Source organism: Heterodontus francisci, chromosome 17, assembly GCF_036365525.1.
Source record: "Heterodontus francisci isolate sHetFra1 chromosome 17, sHetFra1.hap1, whole genome shotgun sequence".
Taxonomy (NCBI): domain Eukaryota; kingdom Metazoa; phylum Chordata; class Chondrichthyes; order Heterodontiformes; family Heterodontidae; genus Heterodontus; species Heterodontus francisci.
In genome coordinates, this window is record NC_090387.1 from 5939087 (window position 1) to 5959806 (window position 20720).

General features: G+C 47.7%; 1 protein-coding gene and 1 non-coding gene across 5 annotated transcripts in view; one reads left to right on the top strand and one right to left on the bottom strand.

Annotated features, from left to right (window-relative positions):
• The first annotated feature begins 343 nt into the window (after positions 1–343).
• Positions 344–20720, top strand: part of LOC137378698 (granule associated Rac and RHOG effector protein 1-like) — a 193619-nt gene continuing 173242 nt past the window's right edge. For 2 of the 4 annotated variants that reach the window (XM_068049044.1, XM_068049042.1), the window contains exon 1: positions 345–509. The gene's annotated coding sequence lies outside the window, so the exon portion shown is untranslated. Of the gene's footprint in view, positions 510–2871; positions 2986–20720 lie in introns of all 4 variants that reach the window. The other 2 variants (XM_068049043.1, XM_068049046.1) reach the window with 2 other exon arrangements.
• Positions 18902–18974, bottom strand: trnar-acg (transfer RNA arginine (anticodon ACG)). Its single transcript has one exon. It is a non-coding gene; the product is annotated as a tRNA-Arg (tRNA).

The window sequence follows — 20720 nt, forward strand, 5'->3', positions numbered from 1 at the left end:
AGATCAACGGCGCGGCAAAAAGACAATAAATGCGCAGTGGAGCCGCTGCTATCCTTTCTAATCTCGTTAATTAGTTTATTTTGGAAAAAGAATTCCCCCCTCTTTCGATGACGACACTTCCGGTTGCTGTGTTTTGGCAATGGTCCAGTCCATTCTTTAGGAGGGAGGTTAACCCGGTGGGGCAGAGATCAGACCACTTCTGTTTCTTAAATATCCCAGACACTATCGCACGTAAACCTAAATGATAAATAAAATGGGATACAGCTAAATGGCATCTAAATGGGGGGAGTTGCACGAGATTGACTCCCCTGTATGGAGTGGAGTTGGCCGGTTTCCGGTCTGCACGCGCGCTCCCGTCGGACTGTTGCGGCGCCGAGCGCGGGTCCGGGAGCGGGCGCGCGCACCGAGCATCGGCAGCGCGCGAGCGGTGGCAGCGACAGGAGCGCGAGAGTCGGCGGCCTCCACTCCCTGAGCCCAGCAAGCAGAGCCTGGGGCCCGACACCGCACAGGTATGGCCGGGTGATGCGGCTAATTATCGGAGGGGAGGGGCACTGGGTGAGGCGGGGTTCGGGGTATTGGCTGAGGAGAGGAGGGGGTGTCGGGGCACTGGGTGAGGGGAGGGGAGGCGGGGCACTGGGCGAGGGGAGGGGAGGAGGGGGGGCACTGGGTGAGGTGAGGAGGGGGGGCTCGGGGCACTGGGTGAGGGGAGGGGGGTTACTAGGGGAGGGGGGGCACTGGGTGAGGTGAGGGGGGGGTCGGGGCACTGGGGGAGGGGAGGGGAGGGGAGGGGAGGGGAGGGGGGCACGAGGGGAGGGGAGGGGGGCACTGGGCGAGGGGAGGGGAGGAGGGGGGGGCACTGGGTGAGGTGAGGAGGGGGGGCTCGGGGCACTGGGTGAGGGGAGGGGGGTTACTAGGGGAGGGGGGGCACTGGGTGAGGTGAGGGGGGGGTCGGGGCACTGGGGGAGGGGAGGGGAGGGGAGGGGGGCACGAGGGGAGGGGAGGGGGGCACTGGGGGAGGGGAGGGGAGGGGAGGGGAGGGGGGCACGAGGGGAGGGGAGGGGGGCACTGGGGGAGGGGAGGGGGGTTACTAGGGGAGGGGGGGCACTGGGTGAGGTGAGGGGGGGGTCGGGGCACTGGGGGAGGGGAGGGGAGGGGGGCACTGGGGGAGGGGAGGGGAGGGGGGCACTGGGGGAGGGGAGGGGAGGGGGGGCACTGGGTGAGGTGAGGGGGGGTCGGGGCACTGGGAGGGGCACTGGGTGAGGGGAGGGGGGTGGTGCACTGGGTGAGGGGGGGCTCGGGGCACTGGGTGAGGGGAGGGGAGGTGGGGGGAGGGGAGGTTCGGGGCACTGGGTGAGGGGAGGGGAGGGGGGGCACGGGGGAAGGGGAGGCTCGGGGCACTGGGTGAGGGGAGGGGGGGGCTCGGGGCACTAGGGGAGGGGAGGGGCACTGGGTGAGGGCAGGGGGGGTCGGGGCACTGGGTGAGGGGAGGGGAGGGGGGCACTGGGTGAGGGGAGGGGAGGGGGGCACTGGGTGAGGGGAGGGGAGGGGGGCACTGGGGGAGGGGAGGGGAGGGGGGCACTGGGTGAGGTGAGGGGGGGGTCGGGGCACTGGGTGAGGGAGGGGAGGGGGGCACTGGGTGAGGTGAGGGGGGGGCACTGGGTGAGGTGAGGGGGGGGGTCGGGGCACTGGGGGAGGGGAGGGGGGAGGGGGGGTGGGGCACTGGGTGAGGGGGGGCTCGGGGCACTGGGGGAGGGGAGGGGGGAGGGGGGGTGGGGCACTGGGTGAGGGGGGGCTCGGGGCACTGGGGGAGGGGAGGGGGGGTCGGGGCACTGGGTGGGGGGAGGGGAGGGGGGGGTTGGGGCACTGGGTGAGGGGAGGGGTCGGGGTGGGGGGGGAGGGGGGGTCGGGGCACTGGGTGAGGGGAGGGGTTGGGGTGGGGGGGTCGGGGCACTGGGTGAGGGGAGGGGGGGTCGGGGCACTGGATGAGGGGGGGGTCGGGGGAGAGGCACTGGGTGAGGGGAGGGGAGGGGAGGGGGGGTCGGAACACTGGGTGAGGGTAGGGGGGGTCGGGGCACTGGGTGAGGGGTGGTCGGGGAGGGGCACTGCGTGAGGGGAGGGGTGGTCGGGGAGGGGCACTGGGTGAGGGGAGGGGGTGTCGGGGCACTGGGTGAGGGGAGGAGGAAGGTCGGGGCACTGGCCGAGGGGGAGGTTGGGGCCCTGGGCGAGGGGGGGGGTTCGGGACCCTGGGGGAGGGGCGGGTTTGGATTTATGGTGAGTTGGGGGCTTGGGGTACTGGGAGAGGGGGGGATCGGGGTATTGGGAGAGGGACAGGTCGGGGTTTAGGGTGAGGTAGGGGTTTTGGGGAGGGCGAGGGGGGGTTCGGGACATTGGGGGGGGCGAGGGGGGCAGTCAGTGTACAATGGGGGGTTGGGGAGAAGAGGTGGTTAAGAACCAGTGGGAAGAGAAAGGGAAAGGAGGGTTATTTGGGTAAATTGCTCACCATGTTCCTTCACCAAGGCTGACCTGCCCCAGGTGGTGAGCTGGCAGATTGGAGTGTGCTCGAGCTGCATGTCACTCAGTCTCTCACCACAAGCCCCACTGCTCCCCCTCACTCCAGTAATTTAGGATGGGGAGCAGAAAGGCCTGAGAACCCATTGACTTAACTGATAAATCCCCCATTCACAGCTCCACGTTTCAGGAGCAGCTGTTGGAGAGGGGCCCTCTCTGAAATCTCTTCGTCTTCCAAATGAAACGATGTACTGACTGTATATGTACTTAGAAGGCATCATTCATTCGCAGAGTTGAGGAGTGTTAATTGAATGAGACTGAATCAAATGCATGCTGCTCTTTTTTGTGATCGCTTCCTGATAGATCAGCAGAGTGAAGAAGGGATTCCCCCCTTGGGTGACAAAATAAATCTTGTTTTTGTTGCAATGCTGACGTAGGGGGAGAAAAGGAAACAGAGAACAAAATGTGGTTGAACAGGTGGATTTATTTTAAGTTTTCTTTTGTGTGTTAATCGAAGGAGCGTTTTCATTAAATTGTTGAGCTGTATTTTGCCTGATTCAGCTACATTTAAATTGCCAAACAGGCTTCATGAATAAAAAAAATCACAAACTTATCATTTTCCCATTTTGTGTCTTGAGTTTTAGGTTTCGCAGTTTTATCTAATGCCGAGTGTGTGTTTTCGTTTCTTTCCCTTCTACAGGACTGTTTGAGATATTTATGTGGAACAGTTATTTAAAATAATATTGATTGTGAGCTAAAAGGTTTTTTTCCATGAGTTTTGAGTCTTCCCCTGGGCAGTTTTATTGGGATGCTGTGGAATGCTGGTGCTGGTTTGTAGTGGCTTGTGCACATTCTTGGGATGTGAAATCATGAGGTGAAGTTTTGGCTGCTTCAGAATGGGAGCTGACTTTGTTTTTAGTGTTATCCATTTACCCTTTCCAAGCCCCCAGCAGATCTTAAAAGTAATTGTATCACCTTAGTTTTGAAGATTGGGAGTGTGATCTGACCATGGTGTTTAAGATGATTAAAGGATTTGATAGGGTAGATAGAGAGGAACTATTTCCTCTGGTGGGGCAGAAGCTTAAAATTTGAGCTGGACCATTCGGGGGGAAATCAGAAAGTACTTTTTTTTTACAAAAGGGTAGCTGGAAATGTGAATTCTCCCTGCTAAAAGACTATGGATGCTGGGTATCAGTTGGAGCTTTCAGGATTCGAGTGATGGATATTTGTTGGGTAAGGGAATCACGGGACATGGAGCAAAAGTGGGTAAACTGGAGTTAAGATACAGATCAGCTGAGATCCAGATGAATGGTGGAACAGGATCAAAGGGCTGAATGGCCTCCCATATTTTTGTGTTTGTCTTCCTGTTCAGAGAATGACATGTTCCATAGAGTCTACAGCACAGAAAATATCCACATGGCCCAGCTGGTCTCTGCTGGCCTATACGTGAATGTTTTGTGTTGTAAATGTTTCTGTTTTGTAGATTAACCGCACCCGCTGTCAATTTAGGTCAAAGAACTACTGTTTCTCTGACAGCTCCTGCAATTAAACAAATATGGGGAGTGTAGGGTATTGGGGAGCCAGCAATGTGCTACATCCCAGAGTGATTGGATGCACATTGTTGCTGGGGACTTGCTCTGTGCTTTATTCCTAGTTTCGGTCCTGGGGAGGCCTGAAGCAGTGACCCAACCCTGTCTCCAAAGATTTCTAGACATTCATTTAGCCAATGTAGGCATATGACGTGAGGCAATAAGGGCAGGACAGTGCCTTCAACCTGTGCGACACTGCACCTATGGAAGCACCAACAGCAATACTGAATGCCTTGGGCACAAAGTGGTTACTTGTTGGTCAGAAGAGGAAAGTTTCTATTACTAGTACAGGCACTGTCTGGTGTAACACTGAGCTATACAGATAAGAGCTCAAACTGATCCCTGTACCCCACTCTGGGTCGGCAGAGACAAAGCAACCAGGTTTCCTGCGTCTAATCGCTATTCAAGGGGGCTCCCCCTCCCCTCGAAAGGAGAGATCTGTGATGCTCTCCACGGTCAACTAGCTTGCTGGTACTGTCTAGACTAACGTATGTAGCCACATAGGCAGAGTGCCAAAGGTCCATGGAGCTGTACCCCAATAATTACTACTTATGCCGGTGAGGGAGAAAGGAAAGATGAAAACTTGAACTCATCCAAAATTCTGCTTACTGTGTCCGAGCTCGCACCAAGTCCTGCACCGTTACTCTCGCTGACCTACATTGACTCCTGGTCTGGCAACGTGCCAGTTTTTTAAGATTCTCATTCTTGTTTTGAAATCCTTTCCTGGCCTTGCCCTCCCTATCTCTGTAGCCTCCTCCAGCCTCACACCCTTCAAGATCTCTGCATCCCTCCCGTTCTGGCTCGTGCACCTCTGATTTTAATCACATGATCATTGGCGGCCATGCCTTCAGCTGCCTGTTTATTAAGCTTTGGAATTCCCTCCCTAAGTCTCTCTGCCTGTCTACCTTGATTTTCTCTTTTAAGAAACTACATGAAATCTACCTCTTTGGCTGAGCTTTAGGCCACCTATCTTAACATCTCCCTATGTGGCATGGTGTCAAACTTTGTTTGTGAAGTGCCTTGGCACGTTCTATTATGGAAAAGGCCCTATATAAAGGCAAATTGTTATACTTTAGTGTGGGTGAGAACCAGATCACTGTCTTGCTCCCTTTTTGTTTTGAAATGAAGTGGACCAGGACCAATGCCAGTTACTGGATAAATCAGTATTGTTTTATACAAGCACTCAAGTAGCATGTTTGCCTTTCTCGTGTTGCCATTCTCACAATGGAAAGTTTTATGAATAAATTTCAATCCTTGTAAAAATACCTCAGAACAGCACTGTCTCTATTATAGCAGGCTTGCGGGAGACCTGCATATGATTGCTGAACATTCACAAGAGTGCACATTGTTCCTTAAAATATAGCTTTGGCATTATTATAAATGCATCTAAACTCTTAGAATGCACTTGGACTTCATAGACTCAGCGTATAGTTTGATGTGGTCTGTACATTTTCTGAAAATTGTCTCCTTGTGGCTTGCTTATTGTTTTCTTATGGGGCTTCTACCTCTTTGTCATTCTTTTGCTTTAGAGTTGCAAAGTAGTTCTCTTGTACTGTGTTTGTGAAATGTCTGTGTGTTCTGAGTCCTGTGTTCATTCAGTGAAATACTCACACTGCTTTGACGTTGGGCAGCAGCTGTCACTCACTGATAAACAACTAGTGTTGCAGTTTCCAGTGATGCTGGTTCCTACACAGTGCCCTGAATGTAGTGAATATCTGCATACTCTGCTGATAGTTTTCCCCATAGATTTTTAAAGTAGCACTCCGACTCTAGTGGCTCCGCAGTGGAGGGGAATATCCCAGAGGTCTTTGAAGCCATCAGATTCCTGTAATTTGCTAAAATGTAATTACTGCTACTGTACACTGAACACTTTTTAGCAATGACACTCTGGGTAGCTGACACCATATTGTCGGTGGTGGGAGGATCCCAGCAATGTTAAGTTTTGAAAAAAGAGTGTCATGTGAAGAACGCTTTGGTGTACGTCTGTAATCCATGTGTAATTATAACAATTTTAAATAAAATATATAAATAAATATGTATCCCAGTCTCATTCACCTGTCACCCATGTGCTTGCTGACCTGTACTGGCTCCTGGTTCACCAAAGCTTGATGCTTCTCTTTGACGCCATTCCTGAGATTATGAATTTGTTACGGATCTCAGTTATTGGAGAGAGGGAAATAATGTTAAAGTAGGGATGCAGGAGTGTTGGGGGGCATGTGCACTGGGTGGAAAATATTCAATGGGTTTGATTAATTCAAAGTTTGAATTTCTTTGCTTCAATATTTTTTTTATTCATTCATGGGAAGTGGGCATCACTGGCTATGCCAGGATTTATTGCCCATCCCTAATTTCCCTTGAGAAGGTGGTGGTGAGCTGCCTTCTTGAACCGCTGCAGTCCATGTGAGGTAGGTACACCCACAGTGCTGTTAGGAAGGGAGTTCCATGATTTTGACCCAGCAACAGCGAAGAAGCGGCGATATAGTTCCAAGTCAGGATGGTGTGTGACTTGGAGGGGAACTTGCAGGTGGTGATGTTCCCATGCATCTGCTGCTCTTGTCCTTCGAGATGGTAGAGGTCGCGGGTTTGGAAGGTGCTGTCTAAGGAGCCTTGGTGTGTTGCTGCAGTGCATCTTGTAGATGGAACACACTGCTACCACTGTGCGCCGGTGGTGGAGGGAGTGAATGTTTGTAGATGGTGTGCCAATCAAGCGGGCTGCTTTGTCCTGGATGGTGTCGAGCTTCTTGAGTGTTGTTGGAGCTGCACCCATCCAGGCAAGTGACCTACATCACTTTGGTGAACCAGGAGCCAGTACAGGTCAGCAAGCACATGGTGACAGGTGAATGAGACTGGGATACATATTTATTTATATATTCCATCACACTCCTGACTTGTGCCTTGTAGATAGTGGACAGGCTTTGGGGAGTCAGGAGGTGAGTTACTCGCCGCAGGATTTCTAGCCTCTGACCTGCTCTTGTAGCCATGGTATTTATATGGCTACTCCAGTTCAGTTTCTGGTCAATGGTAGCTCCTAGGATGTTGATAGTGGGGGATTCAGTGATGGTAATGCCATTGAATGTCAAGGGGAGATGGTTAGATTCTCTCTCGTTGGAGATGGTCATTGCCTGGCACTTGTGTGGCGCAAATGTTCCTTGCCACTTATCAGCCCAAGCCTGGATATTGTCCAGGTCTTGCTGCATTTCTGCACGACTGCTTCAGTATCTGAGGAGTCGTGAATGGTGCTGAACATTGTGCAATCATCAGCGAACATCCCCACTTCTGACCTTATGATTGAAGGAAGGTCATTGATGAAGCAGCTGAAGATGGTTGGGCCTAGGACACTACCCTGAGGTACTCCTGCAGTGATGTTCTGGAGCTCAGATGATTGACCTCCAACAAGCAGAGCCATCTTCCTTTGCGCTAGGTATGACTTTAACCAGCAGAGAGTTTTCTCCCTGATTCCCATTGTAGAGTATAAAATGGGGCTGTATGATTTGCATGGATATTTGGTTAACCAAGTTGTGGCCTTGGAATCATAGAAAGTTTAAGACACAGAAAGAGGCCACTTAGCCCATCGTGTCTGTGCCGGCTGAAAAATGATCCAGCCATTCTAATCCCACCTTCCAGCATTTGGTCCGTAGCCCTGAGGATTATGGCACTTGAGGTGCATATCCTGGAGTAGAGGGTTTCTGGCTCAACTACTCTTTCAGGCAGTGAATTCCAGACCCCCGCCACCCTCTGGGTGAAAAAGCTTTCCCTCGTCTCCCCTCTAATTTTTCTACCAATCACTTTTAATCTATGCCCCCTAGTCACTGACCTCTGCTCAGGTGAATAGACCCTTCACCTCCACACTATCCAGGCCCCTCAAAATTTTTTACATTTCAGTCAGGTCTCCCCTCAGCCTTCTCTGTTCCAAGGAAAACAACCCCAGCCTATCCAAACTTTCCTCATAGCTGCATTTTTCCAGTCCCGGAAACACACTCGTAAATCTCCTTTGTACTCTCTCTAGTGCAATTACATCCTTTCTGTAATAAGATGTTGAAACAGTAAAGCTTCCGTTCATTTCTGGAGTGCAACTAATGCTAGATTTGATAGCGTGGTTTCCCAAAACTTTGTACGATTTTTACCCCAATATTGGAAGTCCCACAATATAAGCAAGATAACGACTTCTTTGTGAGGTGCTTCAAAGTTTAGGTGGGAAAGGGTCTTGCAATAGTTGGTGTTATAGAACTGCTAAAATATTTAATCGTTAAACTTATTTGAAACCAACACAGTGGTTAGAAGATTTTTTCCAAAGGTTAATGTGTTCAAATTATGAAGGAATTTGATAAATAAGGAGAAATTGTTTCCACTGGCAAGGGGGAATTGGTAAAAGAATTAGAGGGGCGATAATTTTTTGATGTAGTGAGTTATGATCTGGAATGCATTGCCTGAAAACATGATGGAAGCAGATTCAGTAACTTTCAAAAGGGAATTGGGGAAGGGGAGAAAATTGCAGGGCTATGGGGAAACAGCAGGAGGAGTGGGACCAGTTGGATAGCTCTTTCAAAGAGCTGGAATGGACATGATGGGCCAAATGGCCTCCTACTATGCTATATGATTAAGTTGTAGAGCCAATGCCTTTAATGAAAAGCACCACTAAGGCTGAACAAGAGTAGAAGTATTGATTAGATGAGATCAAGCTTGTGATTAGATTATACCCATAAAATTCTAACAGGACTTGACAGGGTAGATGCAGGAAAGATGTTCCCAATGGTGGGGGAGTCCAGAACCAGGGGTCATAGTCTAAGGATATGGGGTAAACCTTTCCGGACTGAGATGAGGAGAAATTTCTTCACCCAGAGAGTGGTGAGTCTGTGGAATTCGCTAGCACAGAAAGCAGTTGAGGCCAAAACATTGTATGTTTTCAAAAAGGAGTTAGATATAACTCTTGGGTCTAAAGGGATCAAAGGATATGGGGCGAAAGTGGGAACAGGTTACTGAGTTGGATGATCAGCCATGATCATAATGAATGGCGGAGCAGGCTTGAAGGGCCGAATGGCCTACTCCTATTTTCTATGTTTCTATAGGAGAGAATGGGTCTGAAAGAGTTATCCATTTTTGGAAATAATGGGTATGCAGTGGGACACTGTGGATGAAGGGAAGATCATCACAGGACAAAGGTTCTAAAGGTTGAAACTGAAGAAATCAAACTCGGTTTTAAAAACAAACCTTCAGAATTTTCAAGATTGTACAGTGCAGAGCTATTTCAGGAGCTGCCTCTTTGTGTTCATACTGTTGACCTATTGTGTTCCTATTGATCACAGTGCAAAAACTTGGCATGAGGGCAGAGGTTAGCGGTTTAAGCAATGGAAGAAATTCTTAAATAGATCATACTTGGAACAGCTGAGTTCTTGGGACATCATTTAGCTTCAGTTGGGCAAGATAAATGCACAAAAACATCCTTTACAAGGTAGTTATTGTTGTAGGTTATACCGAAAGCATGGTTGAGGCTTGTAGTAAGCAGGGCTTTAGAACGGAGTGCTGTAGGGAGTGCTACACTTAGCCATAGAAGTTTATAGTGCTGCAACAGGCCATTCAGCCCTTGTGTGTGGGCTGACGTTGCCGAGCAATCCAAAACTAATCCCACTACTTTCCTCTCCCCATCTTGGCCTATCTTTTCCTCTGCTTCAGTATTTATCCAGTGTTCCCTTGAAAGATGCAACAGTCTGTCTCAAGAGCTCTTTGTGGCAAAGCATTCCGTGCTGCAACAGCCCTCTGCGTAAAGCAGTTTCTTTGACTCCCTTTCCCCATTTTCTTTTTGATAGTTTTCAGTTAAACCCTTGACAGAGTCACCAATCAAAAAAAAAAGTGTTTTAAATTAAAAATCAGTACATTTCACATTTGTGGAAAGAATTGCCTTGATCAGTGCTGCAGATTGACTGGTTAGTCTTGGCATGGTTTTATTTAGGTTGAATTTGTCCTTTTACAGTGTTGTGTAAAATTTGCTGAGATAGTTGCCGATAGAAGTAATGAGCATTACAGATCTGTGGACTTTAATCATTGATGATGCATTGGAACTTTAGTGTTTGGATCAGGTTTTTGACTTTTTTTCGACAGCTGCTGTCTCTCCACTTTCAGCACACCCACCCCTCCTGGCTTGTGTACTCAAAAGGATTGTTTTGGTTAATAATAACAAAACTTATAGGTCTAACAGGTGCTGGAATGCACACTGTGCTCTTTTCCAAAGACTTGCAAATTATGGGGACGATTCATATAGTGAGAAATGATACAGGTACTGGAGATCGAGATGTAGAATCAGTCTGGGTAGAAATAAGAAATAGCAAGGGAAAGAAGACCCTGGTGGGAGTAATCTATAGGTCTCTAGTGAGGTACCGTATAAACCAGGAAATACTGGGGTCTCGTAAGAAAGGTACAGCAATAATCATGGGTGATTTTAATATGTGTATAGACTGGATTAATCATATTGGCAAGGGGAGTCTCGAGGGAGAGTTCATTGAATGTATTAGAGATTGTTTTTTGGAGCAATATGTTGTGGAACCAACCAGAGAACAGGCTATTCTAGATTTGGTATTGTGTAATGAGGTGGGATTAATTAATGTCATAGTTAAGGATCCTCTAGGGAAGAGTGATCATAGCATGCTAGAATTTCAAATTCAGTTTGAGGGCGAGAAACTGGAGTCAGCGTTCTGGAGTTAAATAAAGATAAGTACACAGGCATGAGGACAGATTTGGCCCTAGTGGACTGGGCAGGAAGACTAAAAGATAGGACAGTTGATGAGCAGTGGCAGATGTTTAAGGAGATATTCAAATCCTCCCAACTAAATATATTCCAGAGAGGAAGAAAGATTGTAAGAGGGGGAGAAAACATCCATGGCTAAGCAAGGAAGTTAAGGGTAACATAAAGACAAAAACTAAGGCATACCATATTGCAAAGGCCTGTGGCAGCTGGAAGATTGGAAAACTTTTAAAGATCAACAAAGGGTTACTAAAAAAGTAATAAAAAGAGCAAAGGTAAATTATGAAAGAAAACTAGTGCAAAATAAAAACAGATAGCAAAAGCTTCTATAAGTATATAAAAGGGAAGAGACAAGCTAAAGTGAATGTTGGTCCCTTGGAGGATGAGACTGGGGAGTTAATGGTGGGGAACACAGAAATGGCGGAGACACTAAATCAGTATCTTGCCTCAGTTTTCACGGTGGAGGACACTAGTACCATCCCAATAGTAACAGGTAATGCAGAGGTTATAGGAAGGGAAGAACATAGAACAATCATCATCACTAGGGAAAAAGTACTGAGCAAACTATTGGGATTGAAGCAGACAAGTCTCCAGGGCCTGATAGCCTACATCCTAGGGTCTTAAAGGAAGTGGCAGCAGAGATAGTAGATCCATTGGTTATAATATTCCAAAATTCCCTGGATGCGGGAAAGGTTCCAGTGGATTGGAAAAATGCTAATATAATGCCCTTATCAAAAAAGGAGGGAGGCAGAAAGTAGGAAACTATAGACTAGTTAGTTTAACATCTGTCGTTGGGAAATTGTTAGAATCCATTATTAAGGAAGTAATAACAGGACATTTAGAAAATCAAAACGCAATCCATCAGAGTCAGCATGGTTTTATGAAGGGTAAATCATGTTTGACTAATTTGCTAGAGTTCTTCAAAGATGTAACAAGCGAAGTGGATAATGGGGATCCTGTAGATGTAGTATATCTGGACTTCCAGAAGGCATTTGATAAGGTGCCACACAAAAGGTTAATACACAAGGTAAGATCACATGGGGTTAGGGGCAGTTCATTAGCTTGGATAGAGGATTGGCTAACCAACAGAAAACTGTTGTGATAAATGGGTCCTTTTTTGGTTGGCAAGATGTAACTACTGGGGTGCCACAGGGTTCGGTCCTCGGGCCCTAACTATTTACAATATATATTAATGACTTGGATGCAGGGATAGAAGGTACTATAGCCAGATTTGCAGATGACACTAAAATAGGTGGGATAGTAATTTGCAATAAAATAAGAAATTTACAATGGATATGAATAGGTTAGGTGAATGGGCCAAAATTTGGCAGATGGAATTTCACGTGGATAAGTGTGAAGTTATCCATTTTGGTCGTAAGAATAGAAAGACAAATAATTATCTAAATGGAGAGAAACTTCAGAGTGCTTTGGTGCAGAGGGATCTGGGTGTCCTCGTGCATGAATCGCAGAAAACTGGTATGCAGGTAATAAGGAAGGCAAATGGAATTTTGGCATTTCTTGCTAAAGGAATAGAGTATAAAAATAGGGAAGTGTTGCTGCAACTGTACAAGGCATTAGTGAGACTGCACCTGGAGTATTGCGTACAGCTTTGGTCCCCTTACTTGAGGAGGGATGTAATTGCATTGGAGACAGTTCAGAGGAGGTTCACTAGATTGATTCCAGAGATGAGAGGCTTGTCTTATGAGGAGAGATTGAGCAGTTTGGGCCTTTACTCTCTAGAGTTTAGAAGAATGCGAGGAGATCTAATTGAGGTATATAAGGTGATTAAGGGGATTGACAAAGTATATGTAGAGAGGATGTTTCCTCTTGTGGGGCAATCTAGAACAAGAGGTCATCGTTTTAGGATAAGGGGTAGCAGATTTAAAAGAGATGAGGAGAAATTACTTCTCTCAAAGGGTCGTGAATCTGTGGAATTTACTACCCCAGAGTATGGTGGATGTCGGGACATTGAGTGAATTAAAGGAGGAGATAGATTTTTAATTAGTAAAGTGTTGTAGGGTTATGGAGAACGGGCAGGAAAGTGGAGTTGAGGCCGAGATGAGATCAGCCATGATCGTATTGAATGGTGGAGCAGGCTCGAGGGGCTGAGTTGCCTGCTCCTGCTCCTAGTTCTTATCTTATGTTATATCTTGTCTACACCCAAGATCACGTCGTTGGCACCAGCTAGACCTCATTGTCACAAGGCGAGCCGCCTTAAACAGTGTTCAAATCACACGCAGCTTCCACAGTGCGGACTGCGACACCGACCACTCCCTGGTGTGCAGCAAGGTTAGACTCAGACCAAAGAAGTTGCATCATTCCAAGCAGAAGGGCCACCCGCGCATCAACACGAGCAGAATTTCTCACCCACAGCTGTTACAAAAATTTCTAAATTCACTTGTAACAGCCCTTCAAAACACTCCCACAGGGGATGCTGAGACCAAGTGGGCCCACATCAGAGACGCCATCTATGAGTCAGCTTTGACCACCTACGGCAAAAGTGCGAAGAGAAATGCAGACTGGTTTCAATCTCATAATGAAGAGCTGGAACCTGTCATAGCCGCTAAGCGCATTGCACTTTTGAACTACAAGAAAGCCCCCAGCGATTTAACATCCGCAGCACTTAAAGCAGCCAGAAGTACTGCACAAAGAACAGCTAGGCGTTGCGCAAACGACTACTGGCAACACCTATGCAGTCATATTCAGCTGGCCTCAGACACCGGAAACATCAGAGGAATGTATGATGGCATGAAGAGAGCTCTTGGGCCAACCATCAAGAAGATCACCCCCCTCAAATCTAAATCGGGGGACATAATCACTGACCAACGCAAACAGATGGACCGCTGGGTTGAGCACTACCTAGAACTGTACTCCAGGGAGAATGCTGTCACTGAGACTGCCCTCAATGCAGCCCAGCCTCTACCAGTCATGGATGAGCTGGACATACAGCCAACCAAATCGGAACTCAGTGATGCCATTGATTCCCTAGCCAGCGGAAAAGCCCCTGGGAAGGACAGCATTACCCCTGAAATAATCAAGAGTGCCAAGCCTGCTATACTCTCAGCACTACATGAACTGCTATGCCTGTGCTGGGACGAGGGAGCAGTACCCCAGGACATGCGCGATGCCAACATCATCACCCTCTATAAAAACAAAGGTGACCGCGGTGACTGCAACAACTACCGTGGAATCTCCCTGCTCAGCATAGTGGGGAAAGTCTTTGCTCGAGTCGCTCTGAACAGGCTCCAGAAGCTGGCCGAGCGCGTCTACCCTGAGGCACAGTGTGGCTTTCGTGCAGAGAGATCGACTATTGACATGCTGTTCTCCCTTCGTCAGATACAGGAGAAATGCCGTGAACAACAGATGCCCTTCTACATTGCTTTCATTGATCTCACCAAAGCCTTTGACCTCGTCAGCAGACGTGGTCTCTTCAGACTACTAGAAAAGATCGGATGTCCACCAAAGCTACTAAGTATCATCACCTCATTCCATGACAATATGAAAGGCACAATTCAACATGGTGGCTCCTCATCAGAGCCCTTTCCTATCCTGAGTGGTGTGAAACAGGGCTGTGTTCTCGCACCCACACTTTTTGGGATTTTCTTCTCCCTGCTGCTTTCACATGCGTTCAAATCCTCTGAAGAAGGAATTTTCCTCCACACAAGATCAGGGGGCAGGTTGTTCAACCTTGCCCGTCTAAGAGCGAAGTCCAAAGTACGGAAAGTCCTCATCAGAGAACTCCTCTTTGCTGACGATGCTGCTTTAACATCTCACACTGAAGAATGCCTGCAGAGTCTCATCGACAGGTTTGCGTCTGCCTGCAATGAATTTGGCCTAACCATCAGCCTCAAGAAAACGAACATCATGGGGCAGGATGTCAGAAATGCTCCATCCATCAATATTGGCGACCACGCTCTGGAAGTGGTTCAAGAGTTCACCTACCTAGGCTCAACTATCACCAGTAACCTGTCTCTAGATGCAGAAATCAACAAGCGCATGGGTAAGGCTTCCACTGCTATGTTCAGACTGGCCAAGAGAGTGTGGGAAAATGGCGCACTGACACGGAACACAAAAGTCCGAGTGTATCAGGCCTGTGTCCTCAGTACCTTGCTCTACGGCAGCGAGGCCTGGACAACGTATGCCAGCCAAGAGCGACGTCTCAATTCATTCCATCTTCGCTGCCTTCGGAGAATACTTGGCATCAGGTGGCAGGACTATATCTCCAACACAGAAGTCCTTGAAGCGGCCAACATCCCCAGCTTATACACACTACTGAGTCAGCGGCGCTTGAGATGGCTTGGCCATGTGAGCCGCATGGAAGATGGCAGGATCCCCAAAGACACATTGTACAGTGAGCTCGCCACTGGTATCAGACCCACCGGCCGTCCATGTCTCCGTTATAAAGACGTCTGCAAACGCGACATGAAATCGTGTGACATTGATCACAAGTCGTGGGAGTCAATTGCCAGCATTCGCCAGAGCTGGCGGGCAGCCATAAAGACAGGGCTAAATTGTGGCGAGTCGAAGAGACTTAGTAGTTGGCAGGAAAAAAGACAGAGGCGCAAGGGGAGAGCCAACTGTGCAACAGCCCCAACAAACAAATTTCTCTGCAGCACCTGTGGAAGAGCCTGTCACTCCAGAATTGGCCTTTATAGCCACTCCAGGCACTGCTTCACAAACCACTGACCACCTCCAGGCGCGTATCCATTGTCTCTCGAGATAAGGAGGCCCAAAAGAAAAAAGAAGACCTTGCCACAAGTTGCTGGAGGAAGGGTCCACAGAGCAGCTGATCTATTGGGGCATATCCTTGATTGGGAGAAAAGCCTGTAACACTGAGGGAAATGGCAGCAGAGCAAATGGTGCTCTGGCAGTAACTAACTGAGCAGACTTGGACGGAACCTGTTGACCCTCCTGGTCTGCAGGGTGCTCAGTCTGTGATACGTTTACCAAAATAGGGCAGATATCTTTCAGATTTTTCTCCCATTCACCTGTCAACCCCTGTGCTCTATGACCTACATTGGCTCCTGTTCTGGCAATGCCTCCCTTTTTGAAATCCTTTACATTATGTTCAAATCTCTCCATGGCCTCACTCTTCCCTATCTCTGTTACCTCCTCCAGCCCTACAACCCTCTGAGTTTGCTGTGCTCCTCTTAATTCTGACCTGTTGTGCATTTCCGATTTTAATCACTCCACTATTGGTGGCTGTGTCTTGGCCCGAAACTCTGGAATTCCTCTCTAAACCTCTCCACTTTTCCACCTCCCTCTTCCTTTAAGTTGCTCCTTTAGATCTACCTCTTTGACCAGCTGCCCTGATATCTTTTTATGTAGCTTGGTGTCAAATTTTGTCTCAGCGCTCCTGTGAAGTGCCTTGGGATAATTTCCTACATTAAAGGTGCTATATGAATGCAAGTTGTTGTGGTATTGACTTCTTACTGGGGGTGCAATTTCATTGAGCCAATAGCCAAGTGGTTGCCTGATGTCCATATGTCTGTATGTCCAGCAGTCACTGGACAGTGATCAGGTGGAGCAACTCGGTCGAGGGGGGGGGGGGGGGGGGGGTGGGTGGGGGTAGTGGTGGTGTGGGGGTATGGTTTTCAAGCCCTTCCCTAAGATGGAGTTGCAGATCCCAATTGTCGCATTCCCAGCTGCTCCCTCAGCTGAGATTGGGAGTGGGACAATCCTGGTTCTAGCATCTCGCTGGTTAAACTTGCTGAAGTATTGGGAGAAGACTTTCTGGCAGTGATACTTTGAGGCTGTATAATATATATATCATAGATTGTGAAGGACACCAGATACCATTTTCCAATATGAAAACAACAAAAAAAGTGCTTGATTGTTGTGTTATTGTCCGTCAGTATGATAAAAATGCCTGCTGCATTTTGCCTTTGGGGTTGAGTCCCTTCCTGTTTACACTGGCTCATCAAAAAGCTGAGAACAGCATTCTCCACATTTTTTCATGCATTAGTAATGCATTTAAAAGAAACTCGCAATTGTGATGGAGGCTCCTGTGGTAAGTGGAACTCTTGCCTGACCTGAGGTGGCCAGGATGGCTGGTTTGCAGTCTGTGAAAGCGTTGTCTAAATGCTCCTATCCACCAGCTGTTCCATGTGGACAGAAACCAGCACTTAATTCTGTGCAGCGACTGTCCTTGTAGTTGGAGCAGAAATATTGTGATGTGGTCAGACTGTCGGATTGCAAGAGGAAGACGAGCGTGAATTCTTCTGATTCCCTATTTTAAAAAAAATCGAGACATTGCAGATGTTTAAAATTCTTGTTAGGTGAGGTTTTACTTTGAGAAATCATTTTTCTTTTGTAAAAGGCCCATGGTTCTGGGTGTCATTCTTGGAATTGGTTATAGAGAGTGGTGATGAGCAACTTAGGCTGTGCCAAGTGTTTTGGCTATTGGTTGAGTGAAACCTGTGATGAATGTGTCTATTGAGGAATGTGTGGAATTTATTCACAAGTGACCAGCCAAATGAGTTGCAATTGAGTTTTCCTGGCTTTTTTTTTCTTGCACACCCCCCCCCCCCCACATCCCTTCCGCACCTCGTGTAGCATCAGGGAAACCGCAACAACTTAGATTTATTTGTGTTTAGCACAGTCAAATGTCCCAAGGTGCTTTGCAGCAGCATTATAAAACAAAATTTGACATGGCCAAAAAGAGATAAGTTCTAAGATCATCTTAAAGGTGGAGAGAGAGAGATTTAGGAAGGGAATTCCAGAGCTTAGGGCCTAGGCAGCTGAAATGCAGCCATTAATGACTGAGCAATGAAAATTGGGAACTAAAATCAAGAGGCTGGAATTAGAGGACCGCAGCTATCCCCGAGACTTGTGGGACTCGAGGAGATTAGAGATCGCGAGGGGTGAGGCCTTAGAGGGATTTGAAAACAAGAATGTGAATTGTAAGATTAAGGCTTAGCTTAACTGAGAGCCAATGTAGGTCAGCGAGCACAGGGGTGCTGAGGGACTTGGTGCGAGTAAGCACACGGGCAGCAGAATTTTGGATGACCTCAAATTTACGGAGGGTAGAATGTGGGAGGCTGGCCAGGAATGCATTGGAAGAGTCAAGTCTAAAGAAATCAAAGGCATGGATGAGAATTTCAGCAGCAGATGAGTTGAGGCAGAGGTAGAAAAGGATGCTGTAAATGATGCGAATATGTGGTTGGGAACGCATCTCGGGGTCGCATATAATACCAAGGTTATGAAAAGCCTGGTTCAGCCACAAACATTGCTAGGGAGAAGACTGGAGTCAGTGGCTAGGGAACGGAGTTTGTGATGGGAACCAACGACATTGGTTTCGGTCTTAACAATATTTTAATTGCAGGAAATTTCTGTTCATCTGGTACTGGATGACGGGCAAGCAATTTGACAATTTAGAGACAGTGTGGAGGGATTGAGAGAGGTAGTCGTGAAGTAGAGCTGGGTGTCACACACGTGGAAACTGTCTTTTCGGATGATGTCACTGAGGGATAGTGTGTAGATGAGAAATAGGAAGGCTCCAAGGATAGATCCTTGTGGGTCACCAGCGGTAACAGTATGGGAACAAAGAACAGTACAGCACAGGAACAGGCCATTTGGCCCTCCAAGTCTGCGCCGATCTTGATGCCTGTCTAAACTAAAACCTTCTGCACTTCCGGGGACCGTATCCCTCTATTCCCATCCTATTCATGTATTTGGCAAGATGCCTCTTAAACGTTGCTATCGTACCTGCTTTCACCACCTCCCCCAGCAGCAAGTTCCAGGCACTCACCACCCTCTGTAAAGAACTTGCCTCGCACATCCCCTCTAAACTTTGCCCCTCGCACCTTAAACCTATGTCCCCTAGTAACTGACTCTTCCACCCTGGGAAAAAGCTTCTGTCTATCCACTCTGTCCATGCCGCTCATAACTTTGTAAACCTCTATCATGTCGCCCCTCCACCTCCGTCGTTCCAGTGAAAACAATCCGAGTTTATCCAACCTCTCCTCATAGCTAATGCCCTCCAGACCAGGCAACATCCTGGTAAACCTCTTCTGTACCCTCTCCAAAGCCTCCACGTCCTTCTGGTAGTGTGGCAACCAAAAATTTCCGAGCCAGCCAGGAGTCGAACCTGGAATCTTCTGATCCGTAGTCAGACGCGTTATCCATTGCGCCACTGGCCCACTCCTCCCGGGAGCGGGAAGAGAAGTCATTGCAAGTGATTCCCTGGCTCCTATTAGATCGATAAGAATGGAATCAGTTGAGAGCATTCCCATCCAGCTGGACGAAAGTGGAGAGGTGTTGGAGGAAGATGGTGTGGTCCACTGTATCAAAGGCTGCAGACAGGTTGAGAAGGAGCGGTTTGTCACAGTCACACAGGATGTTATTTGTGACTTTGAGGATCGTTTTGGTTCTGAGACAGCGGTGGAAACCAGATTGGAGGGATTTAAACATGGAGTTCCACATTCTGTTTTTAATTGTATTGGCGAGTTGTCTAATTTGGGCATTCATATGGTGCATTTTTTAATCCTGTCATCACAGGTATTAAAAATCCTCTTCCAAGTGCTTGGGAGGAGCAGGTGATTTTGGGTCGATGGTTCTCAACATTCTTTAGCACTGGGGATTCTCCTCCACTCATGTCTGTTGTAGACTAATTGATAGAGATTGATTGCTGGGATTAGTCAACAACTCCATTATTGTGTGATGTGATTGCCAGGATGGCAGAAGCTGAACTAGATGGACCTTGTTCATTGTTGAGCAGTTCCTCTCGATAAATCGTGTTTTTAAAAAATCTTTTGAGTCTCTCACTTGGCCCATAATAAGAACTTCAAACTGTGTGTATCTCCTGATCTCTGCTAGAGAGAAAATAAGTTTGTGTTTTAGTTTGCTTTGGTTGTCAAAAGAGCAATGCCCAGCATTCCTTGGGGATGAAGAGAAGAGATACCTAAGGTGGCAACTCCCTAGTTCTTCACCTTTTACTTTCTGTCAGTGTTCTCCCATTGCCCTCTCCAGAAGGCTATAATTCCCTGCTGGGAGTTTGGTGCCTGTCCTCCAGCCATTCTTTGTTTGTGCAGCACTGTAGTAAGTGTTGGCTGGCTATTTGACTGCTGTGGAATTTCACTGCCAAATCTGACTGCTGTCCTCACTCGATGACCAGGCACTTGTACTTCCAACTGATGCCTTTGGAAAGTGATCATGAAGGGGATTCCTAGTTCCCCCTCCCCCTTCACAACTTGAGGGCACTGAGCCCAGTTTAGTAGCTGGGTAGCTGTGCCAGCTTCAGCACAGATTGGGGTCAAACCTAATGCTAGTCAGTGTGGTTCAGACTCAGTCTTAAATAAGTCAGACATTGATTCCGTCTGTAGTAGGAGGTAATGAAGGACCTAAAAAGGTGGGAGGAAATATGTAGGTGTCTGTAAAGGTGAGGATTAAAACAAATTGTTGCCATTGTTTAATTTGAAGAGACTATTTGCAAAATAATATTCAGATGCACTATCTTCCTGCTTGCCTGACCTCCAAACAAAGTAGCTGTGGGATAAAAACAAGAAATGCTGGAAATACTCAGCAGGTCTGGCAGCATCTGTGGAAAGAGAAGCAGAGTTAACGTTTCGGGTCAGTGACCCTTCTTCGGAACAGCATTTCTTGTTTTTATTTCAGATTTCCAGCATCTGCATTATTTTGCTTATATTAAAGTAGCTGTGGGTATTTGTGCAGCATGGTTTGGCTTTTAGTTCTGCAGACTAAGAAAGAGTTTGTTTTTATGTAGTAAGTTACCAAGTTCTCAGGATGTCCTGAAGCACATCCAGAGAATTTAGGAGATGTCATTTTAATTAGGTAGCCACTTTCCATGTAGTAAGATGCCACAAAAAGCAAATGAGATGAATAGTTAGTTAAATCGTATTTTGATGGTGTTTGAGAGAGGAGTGTTG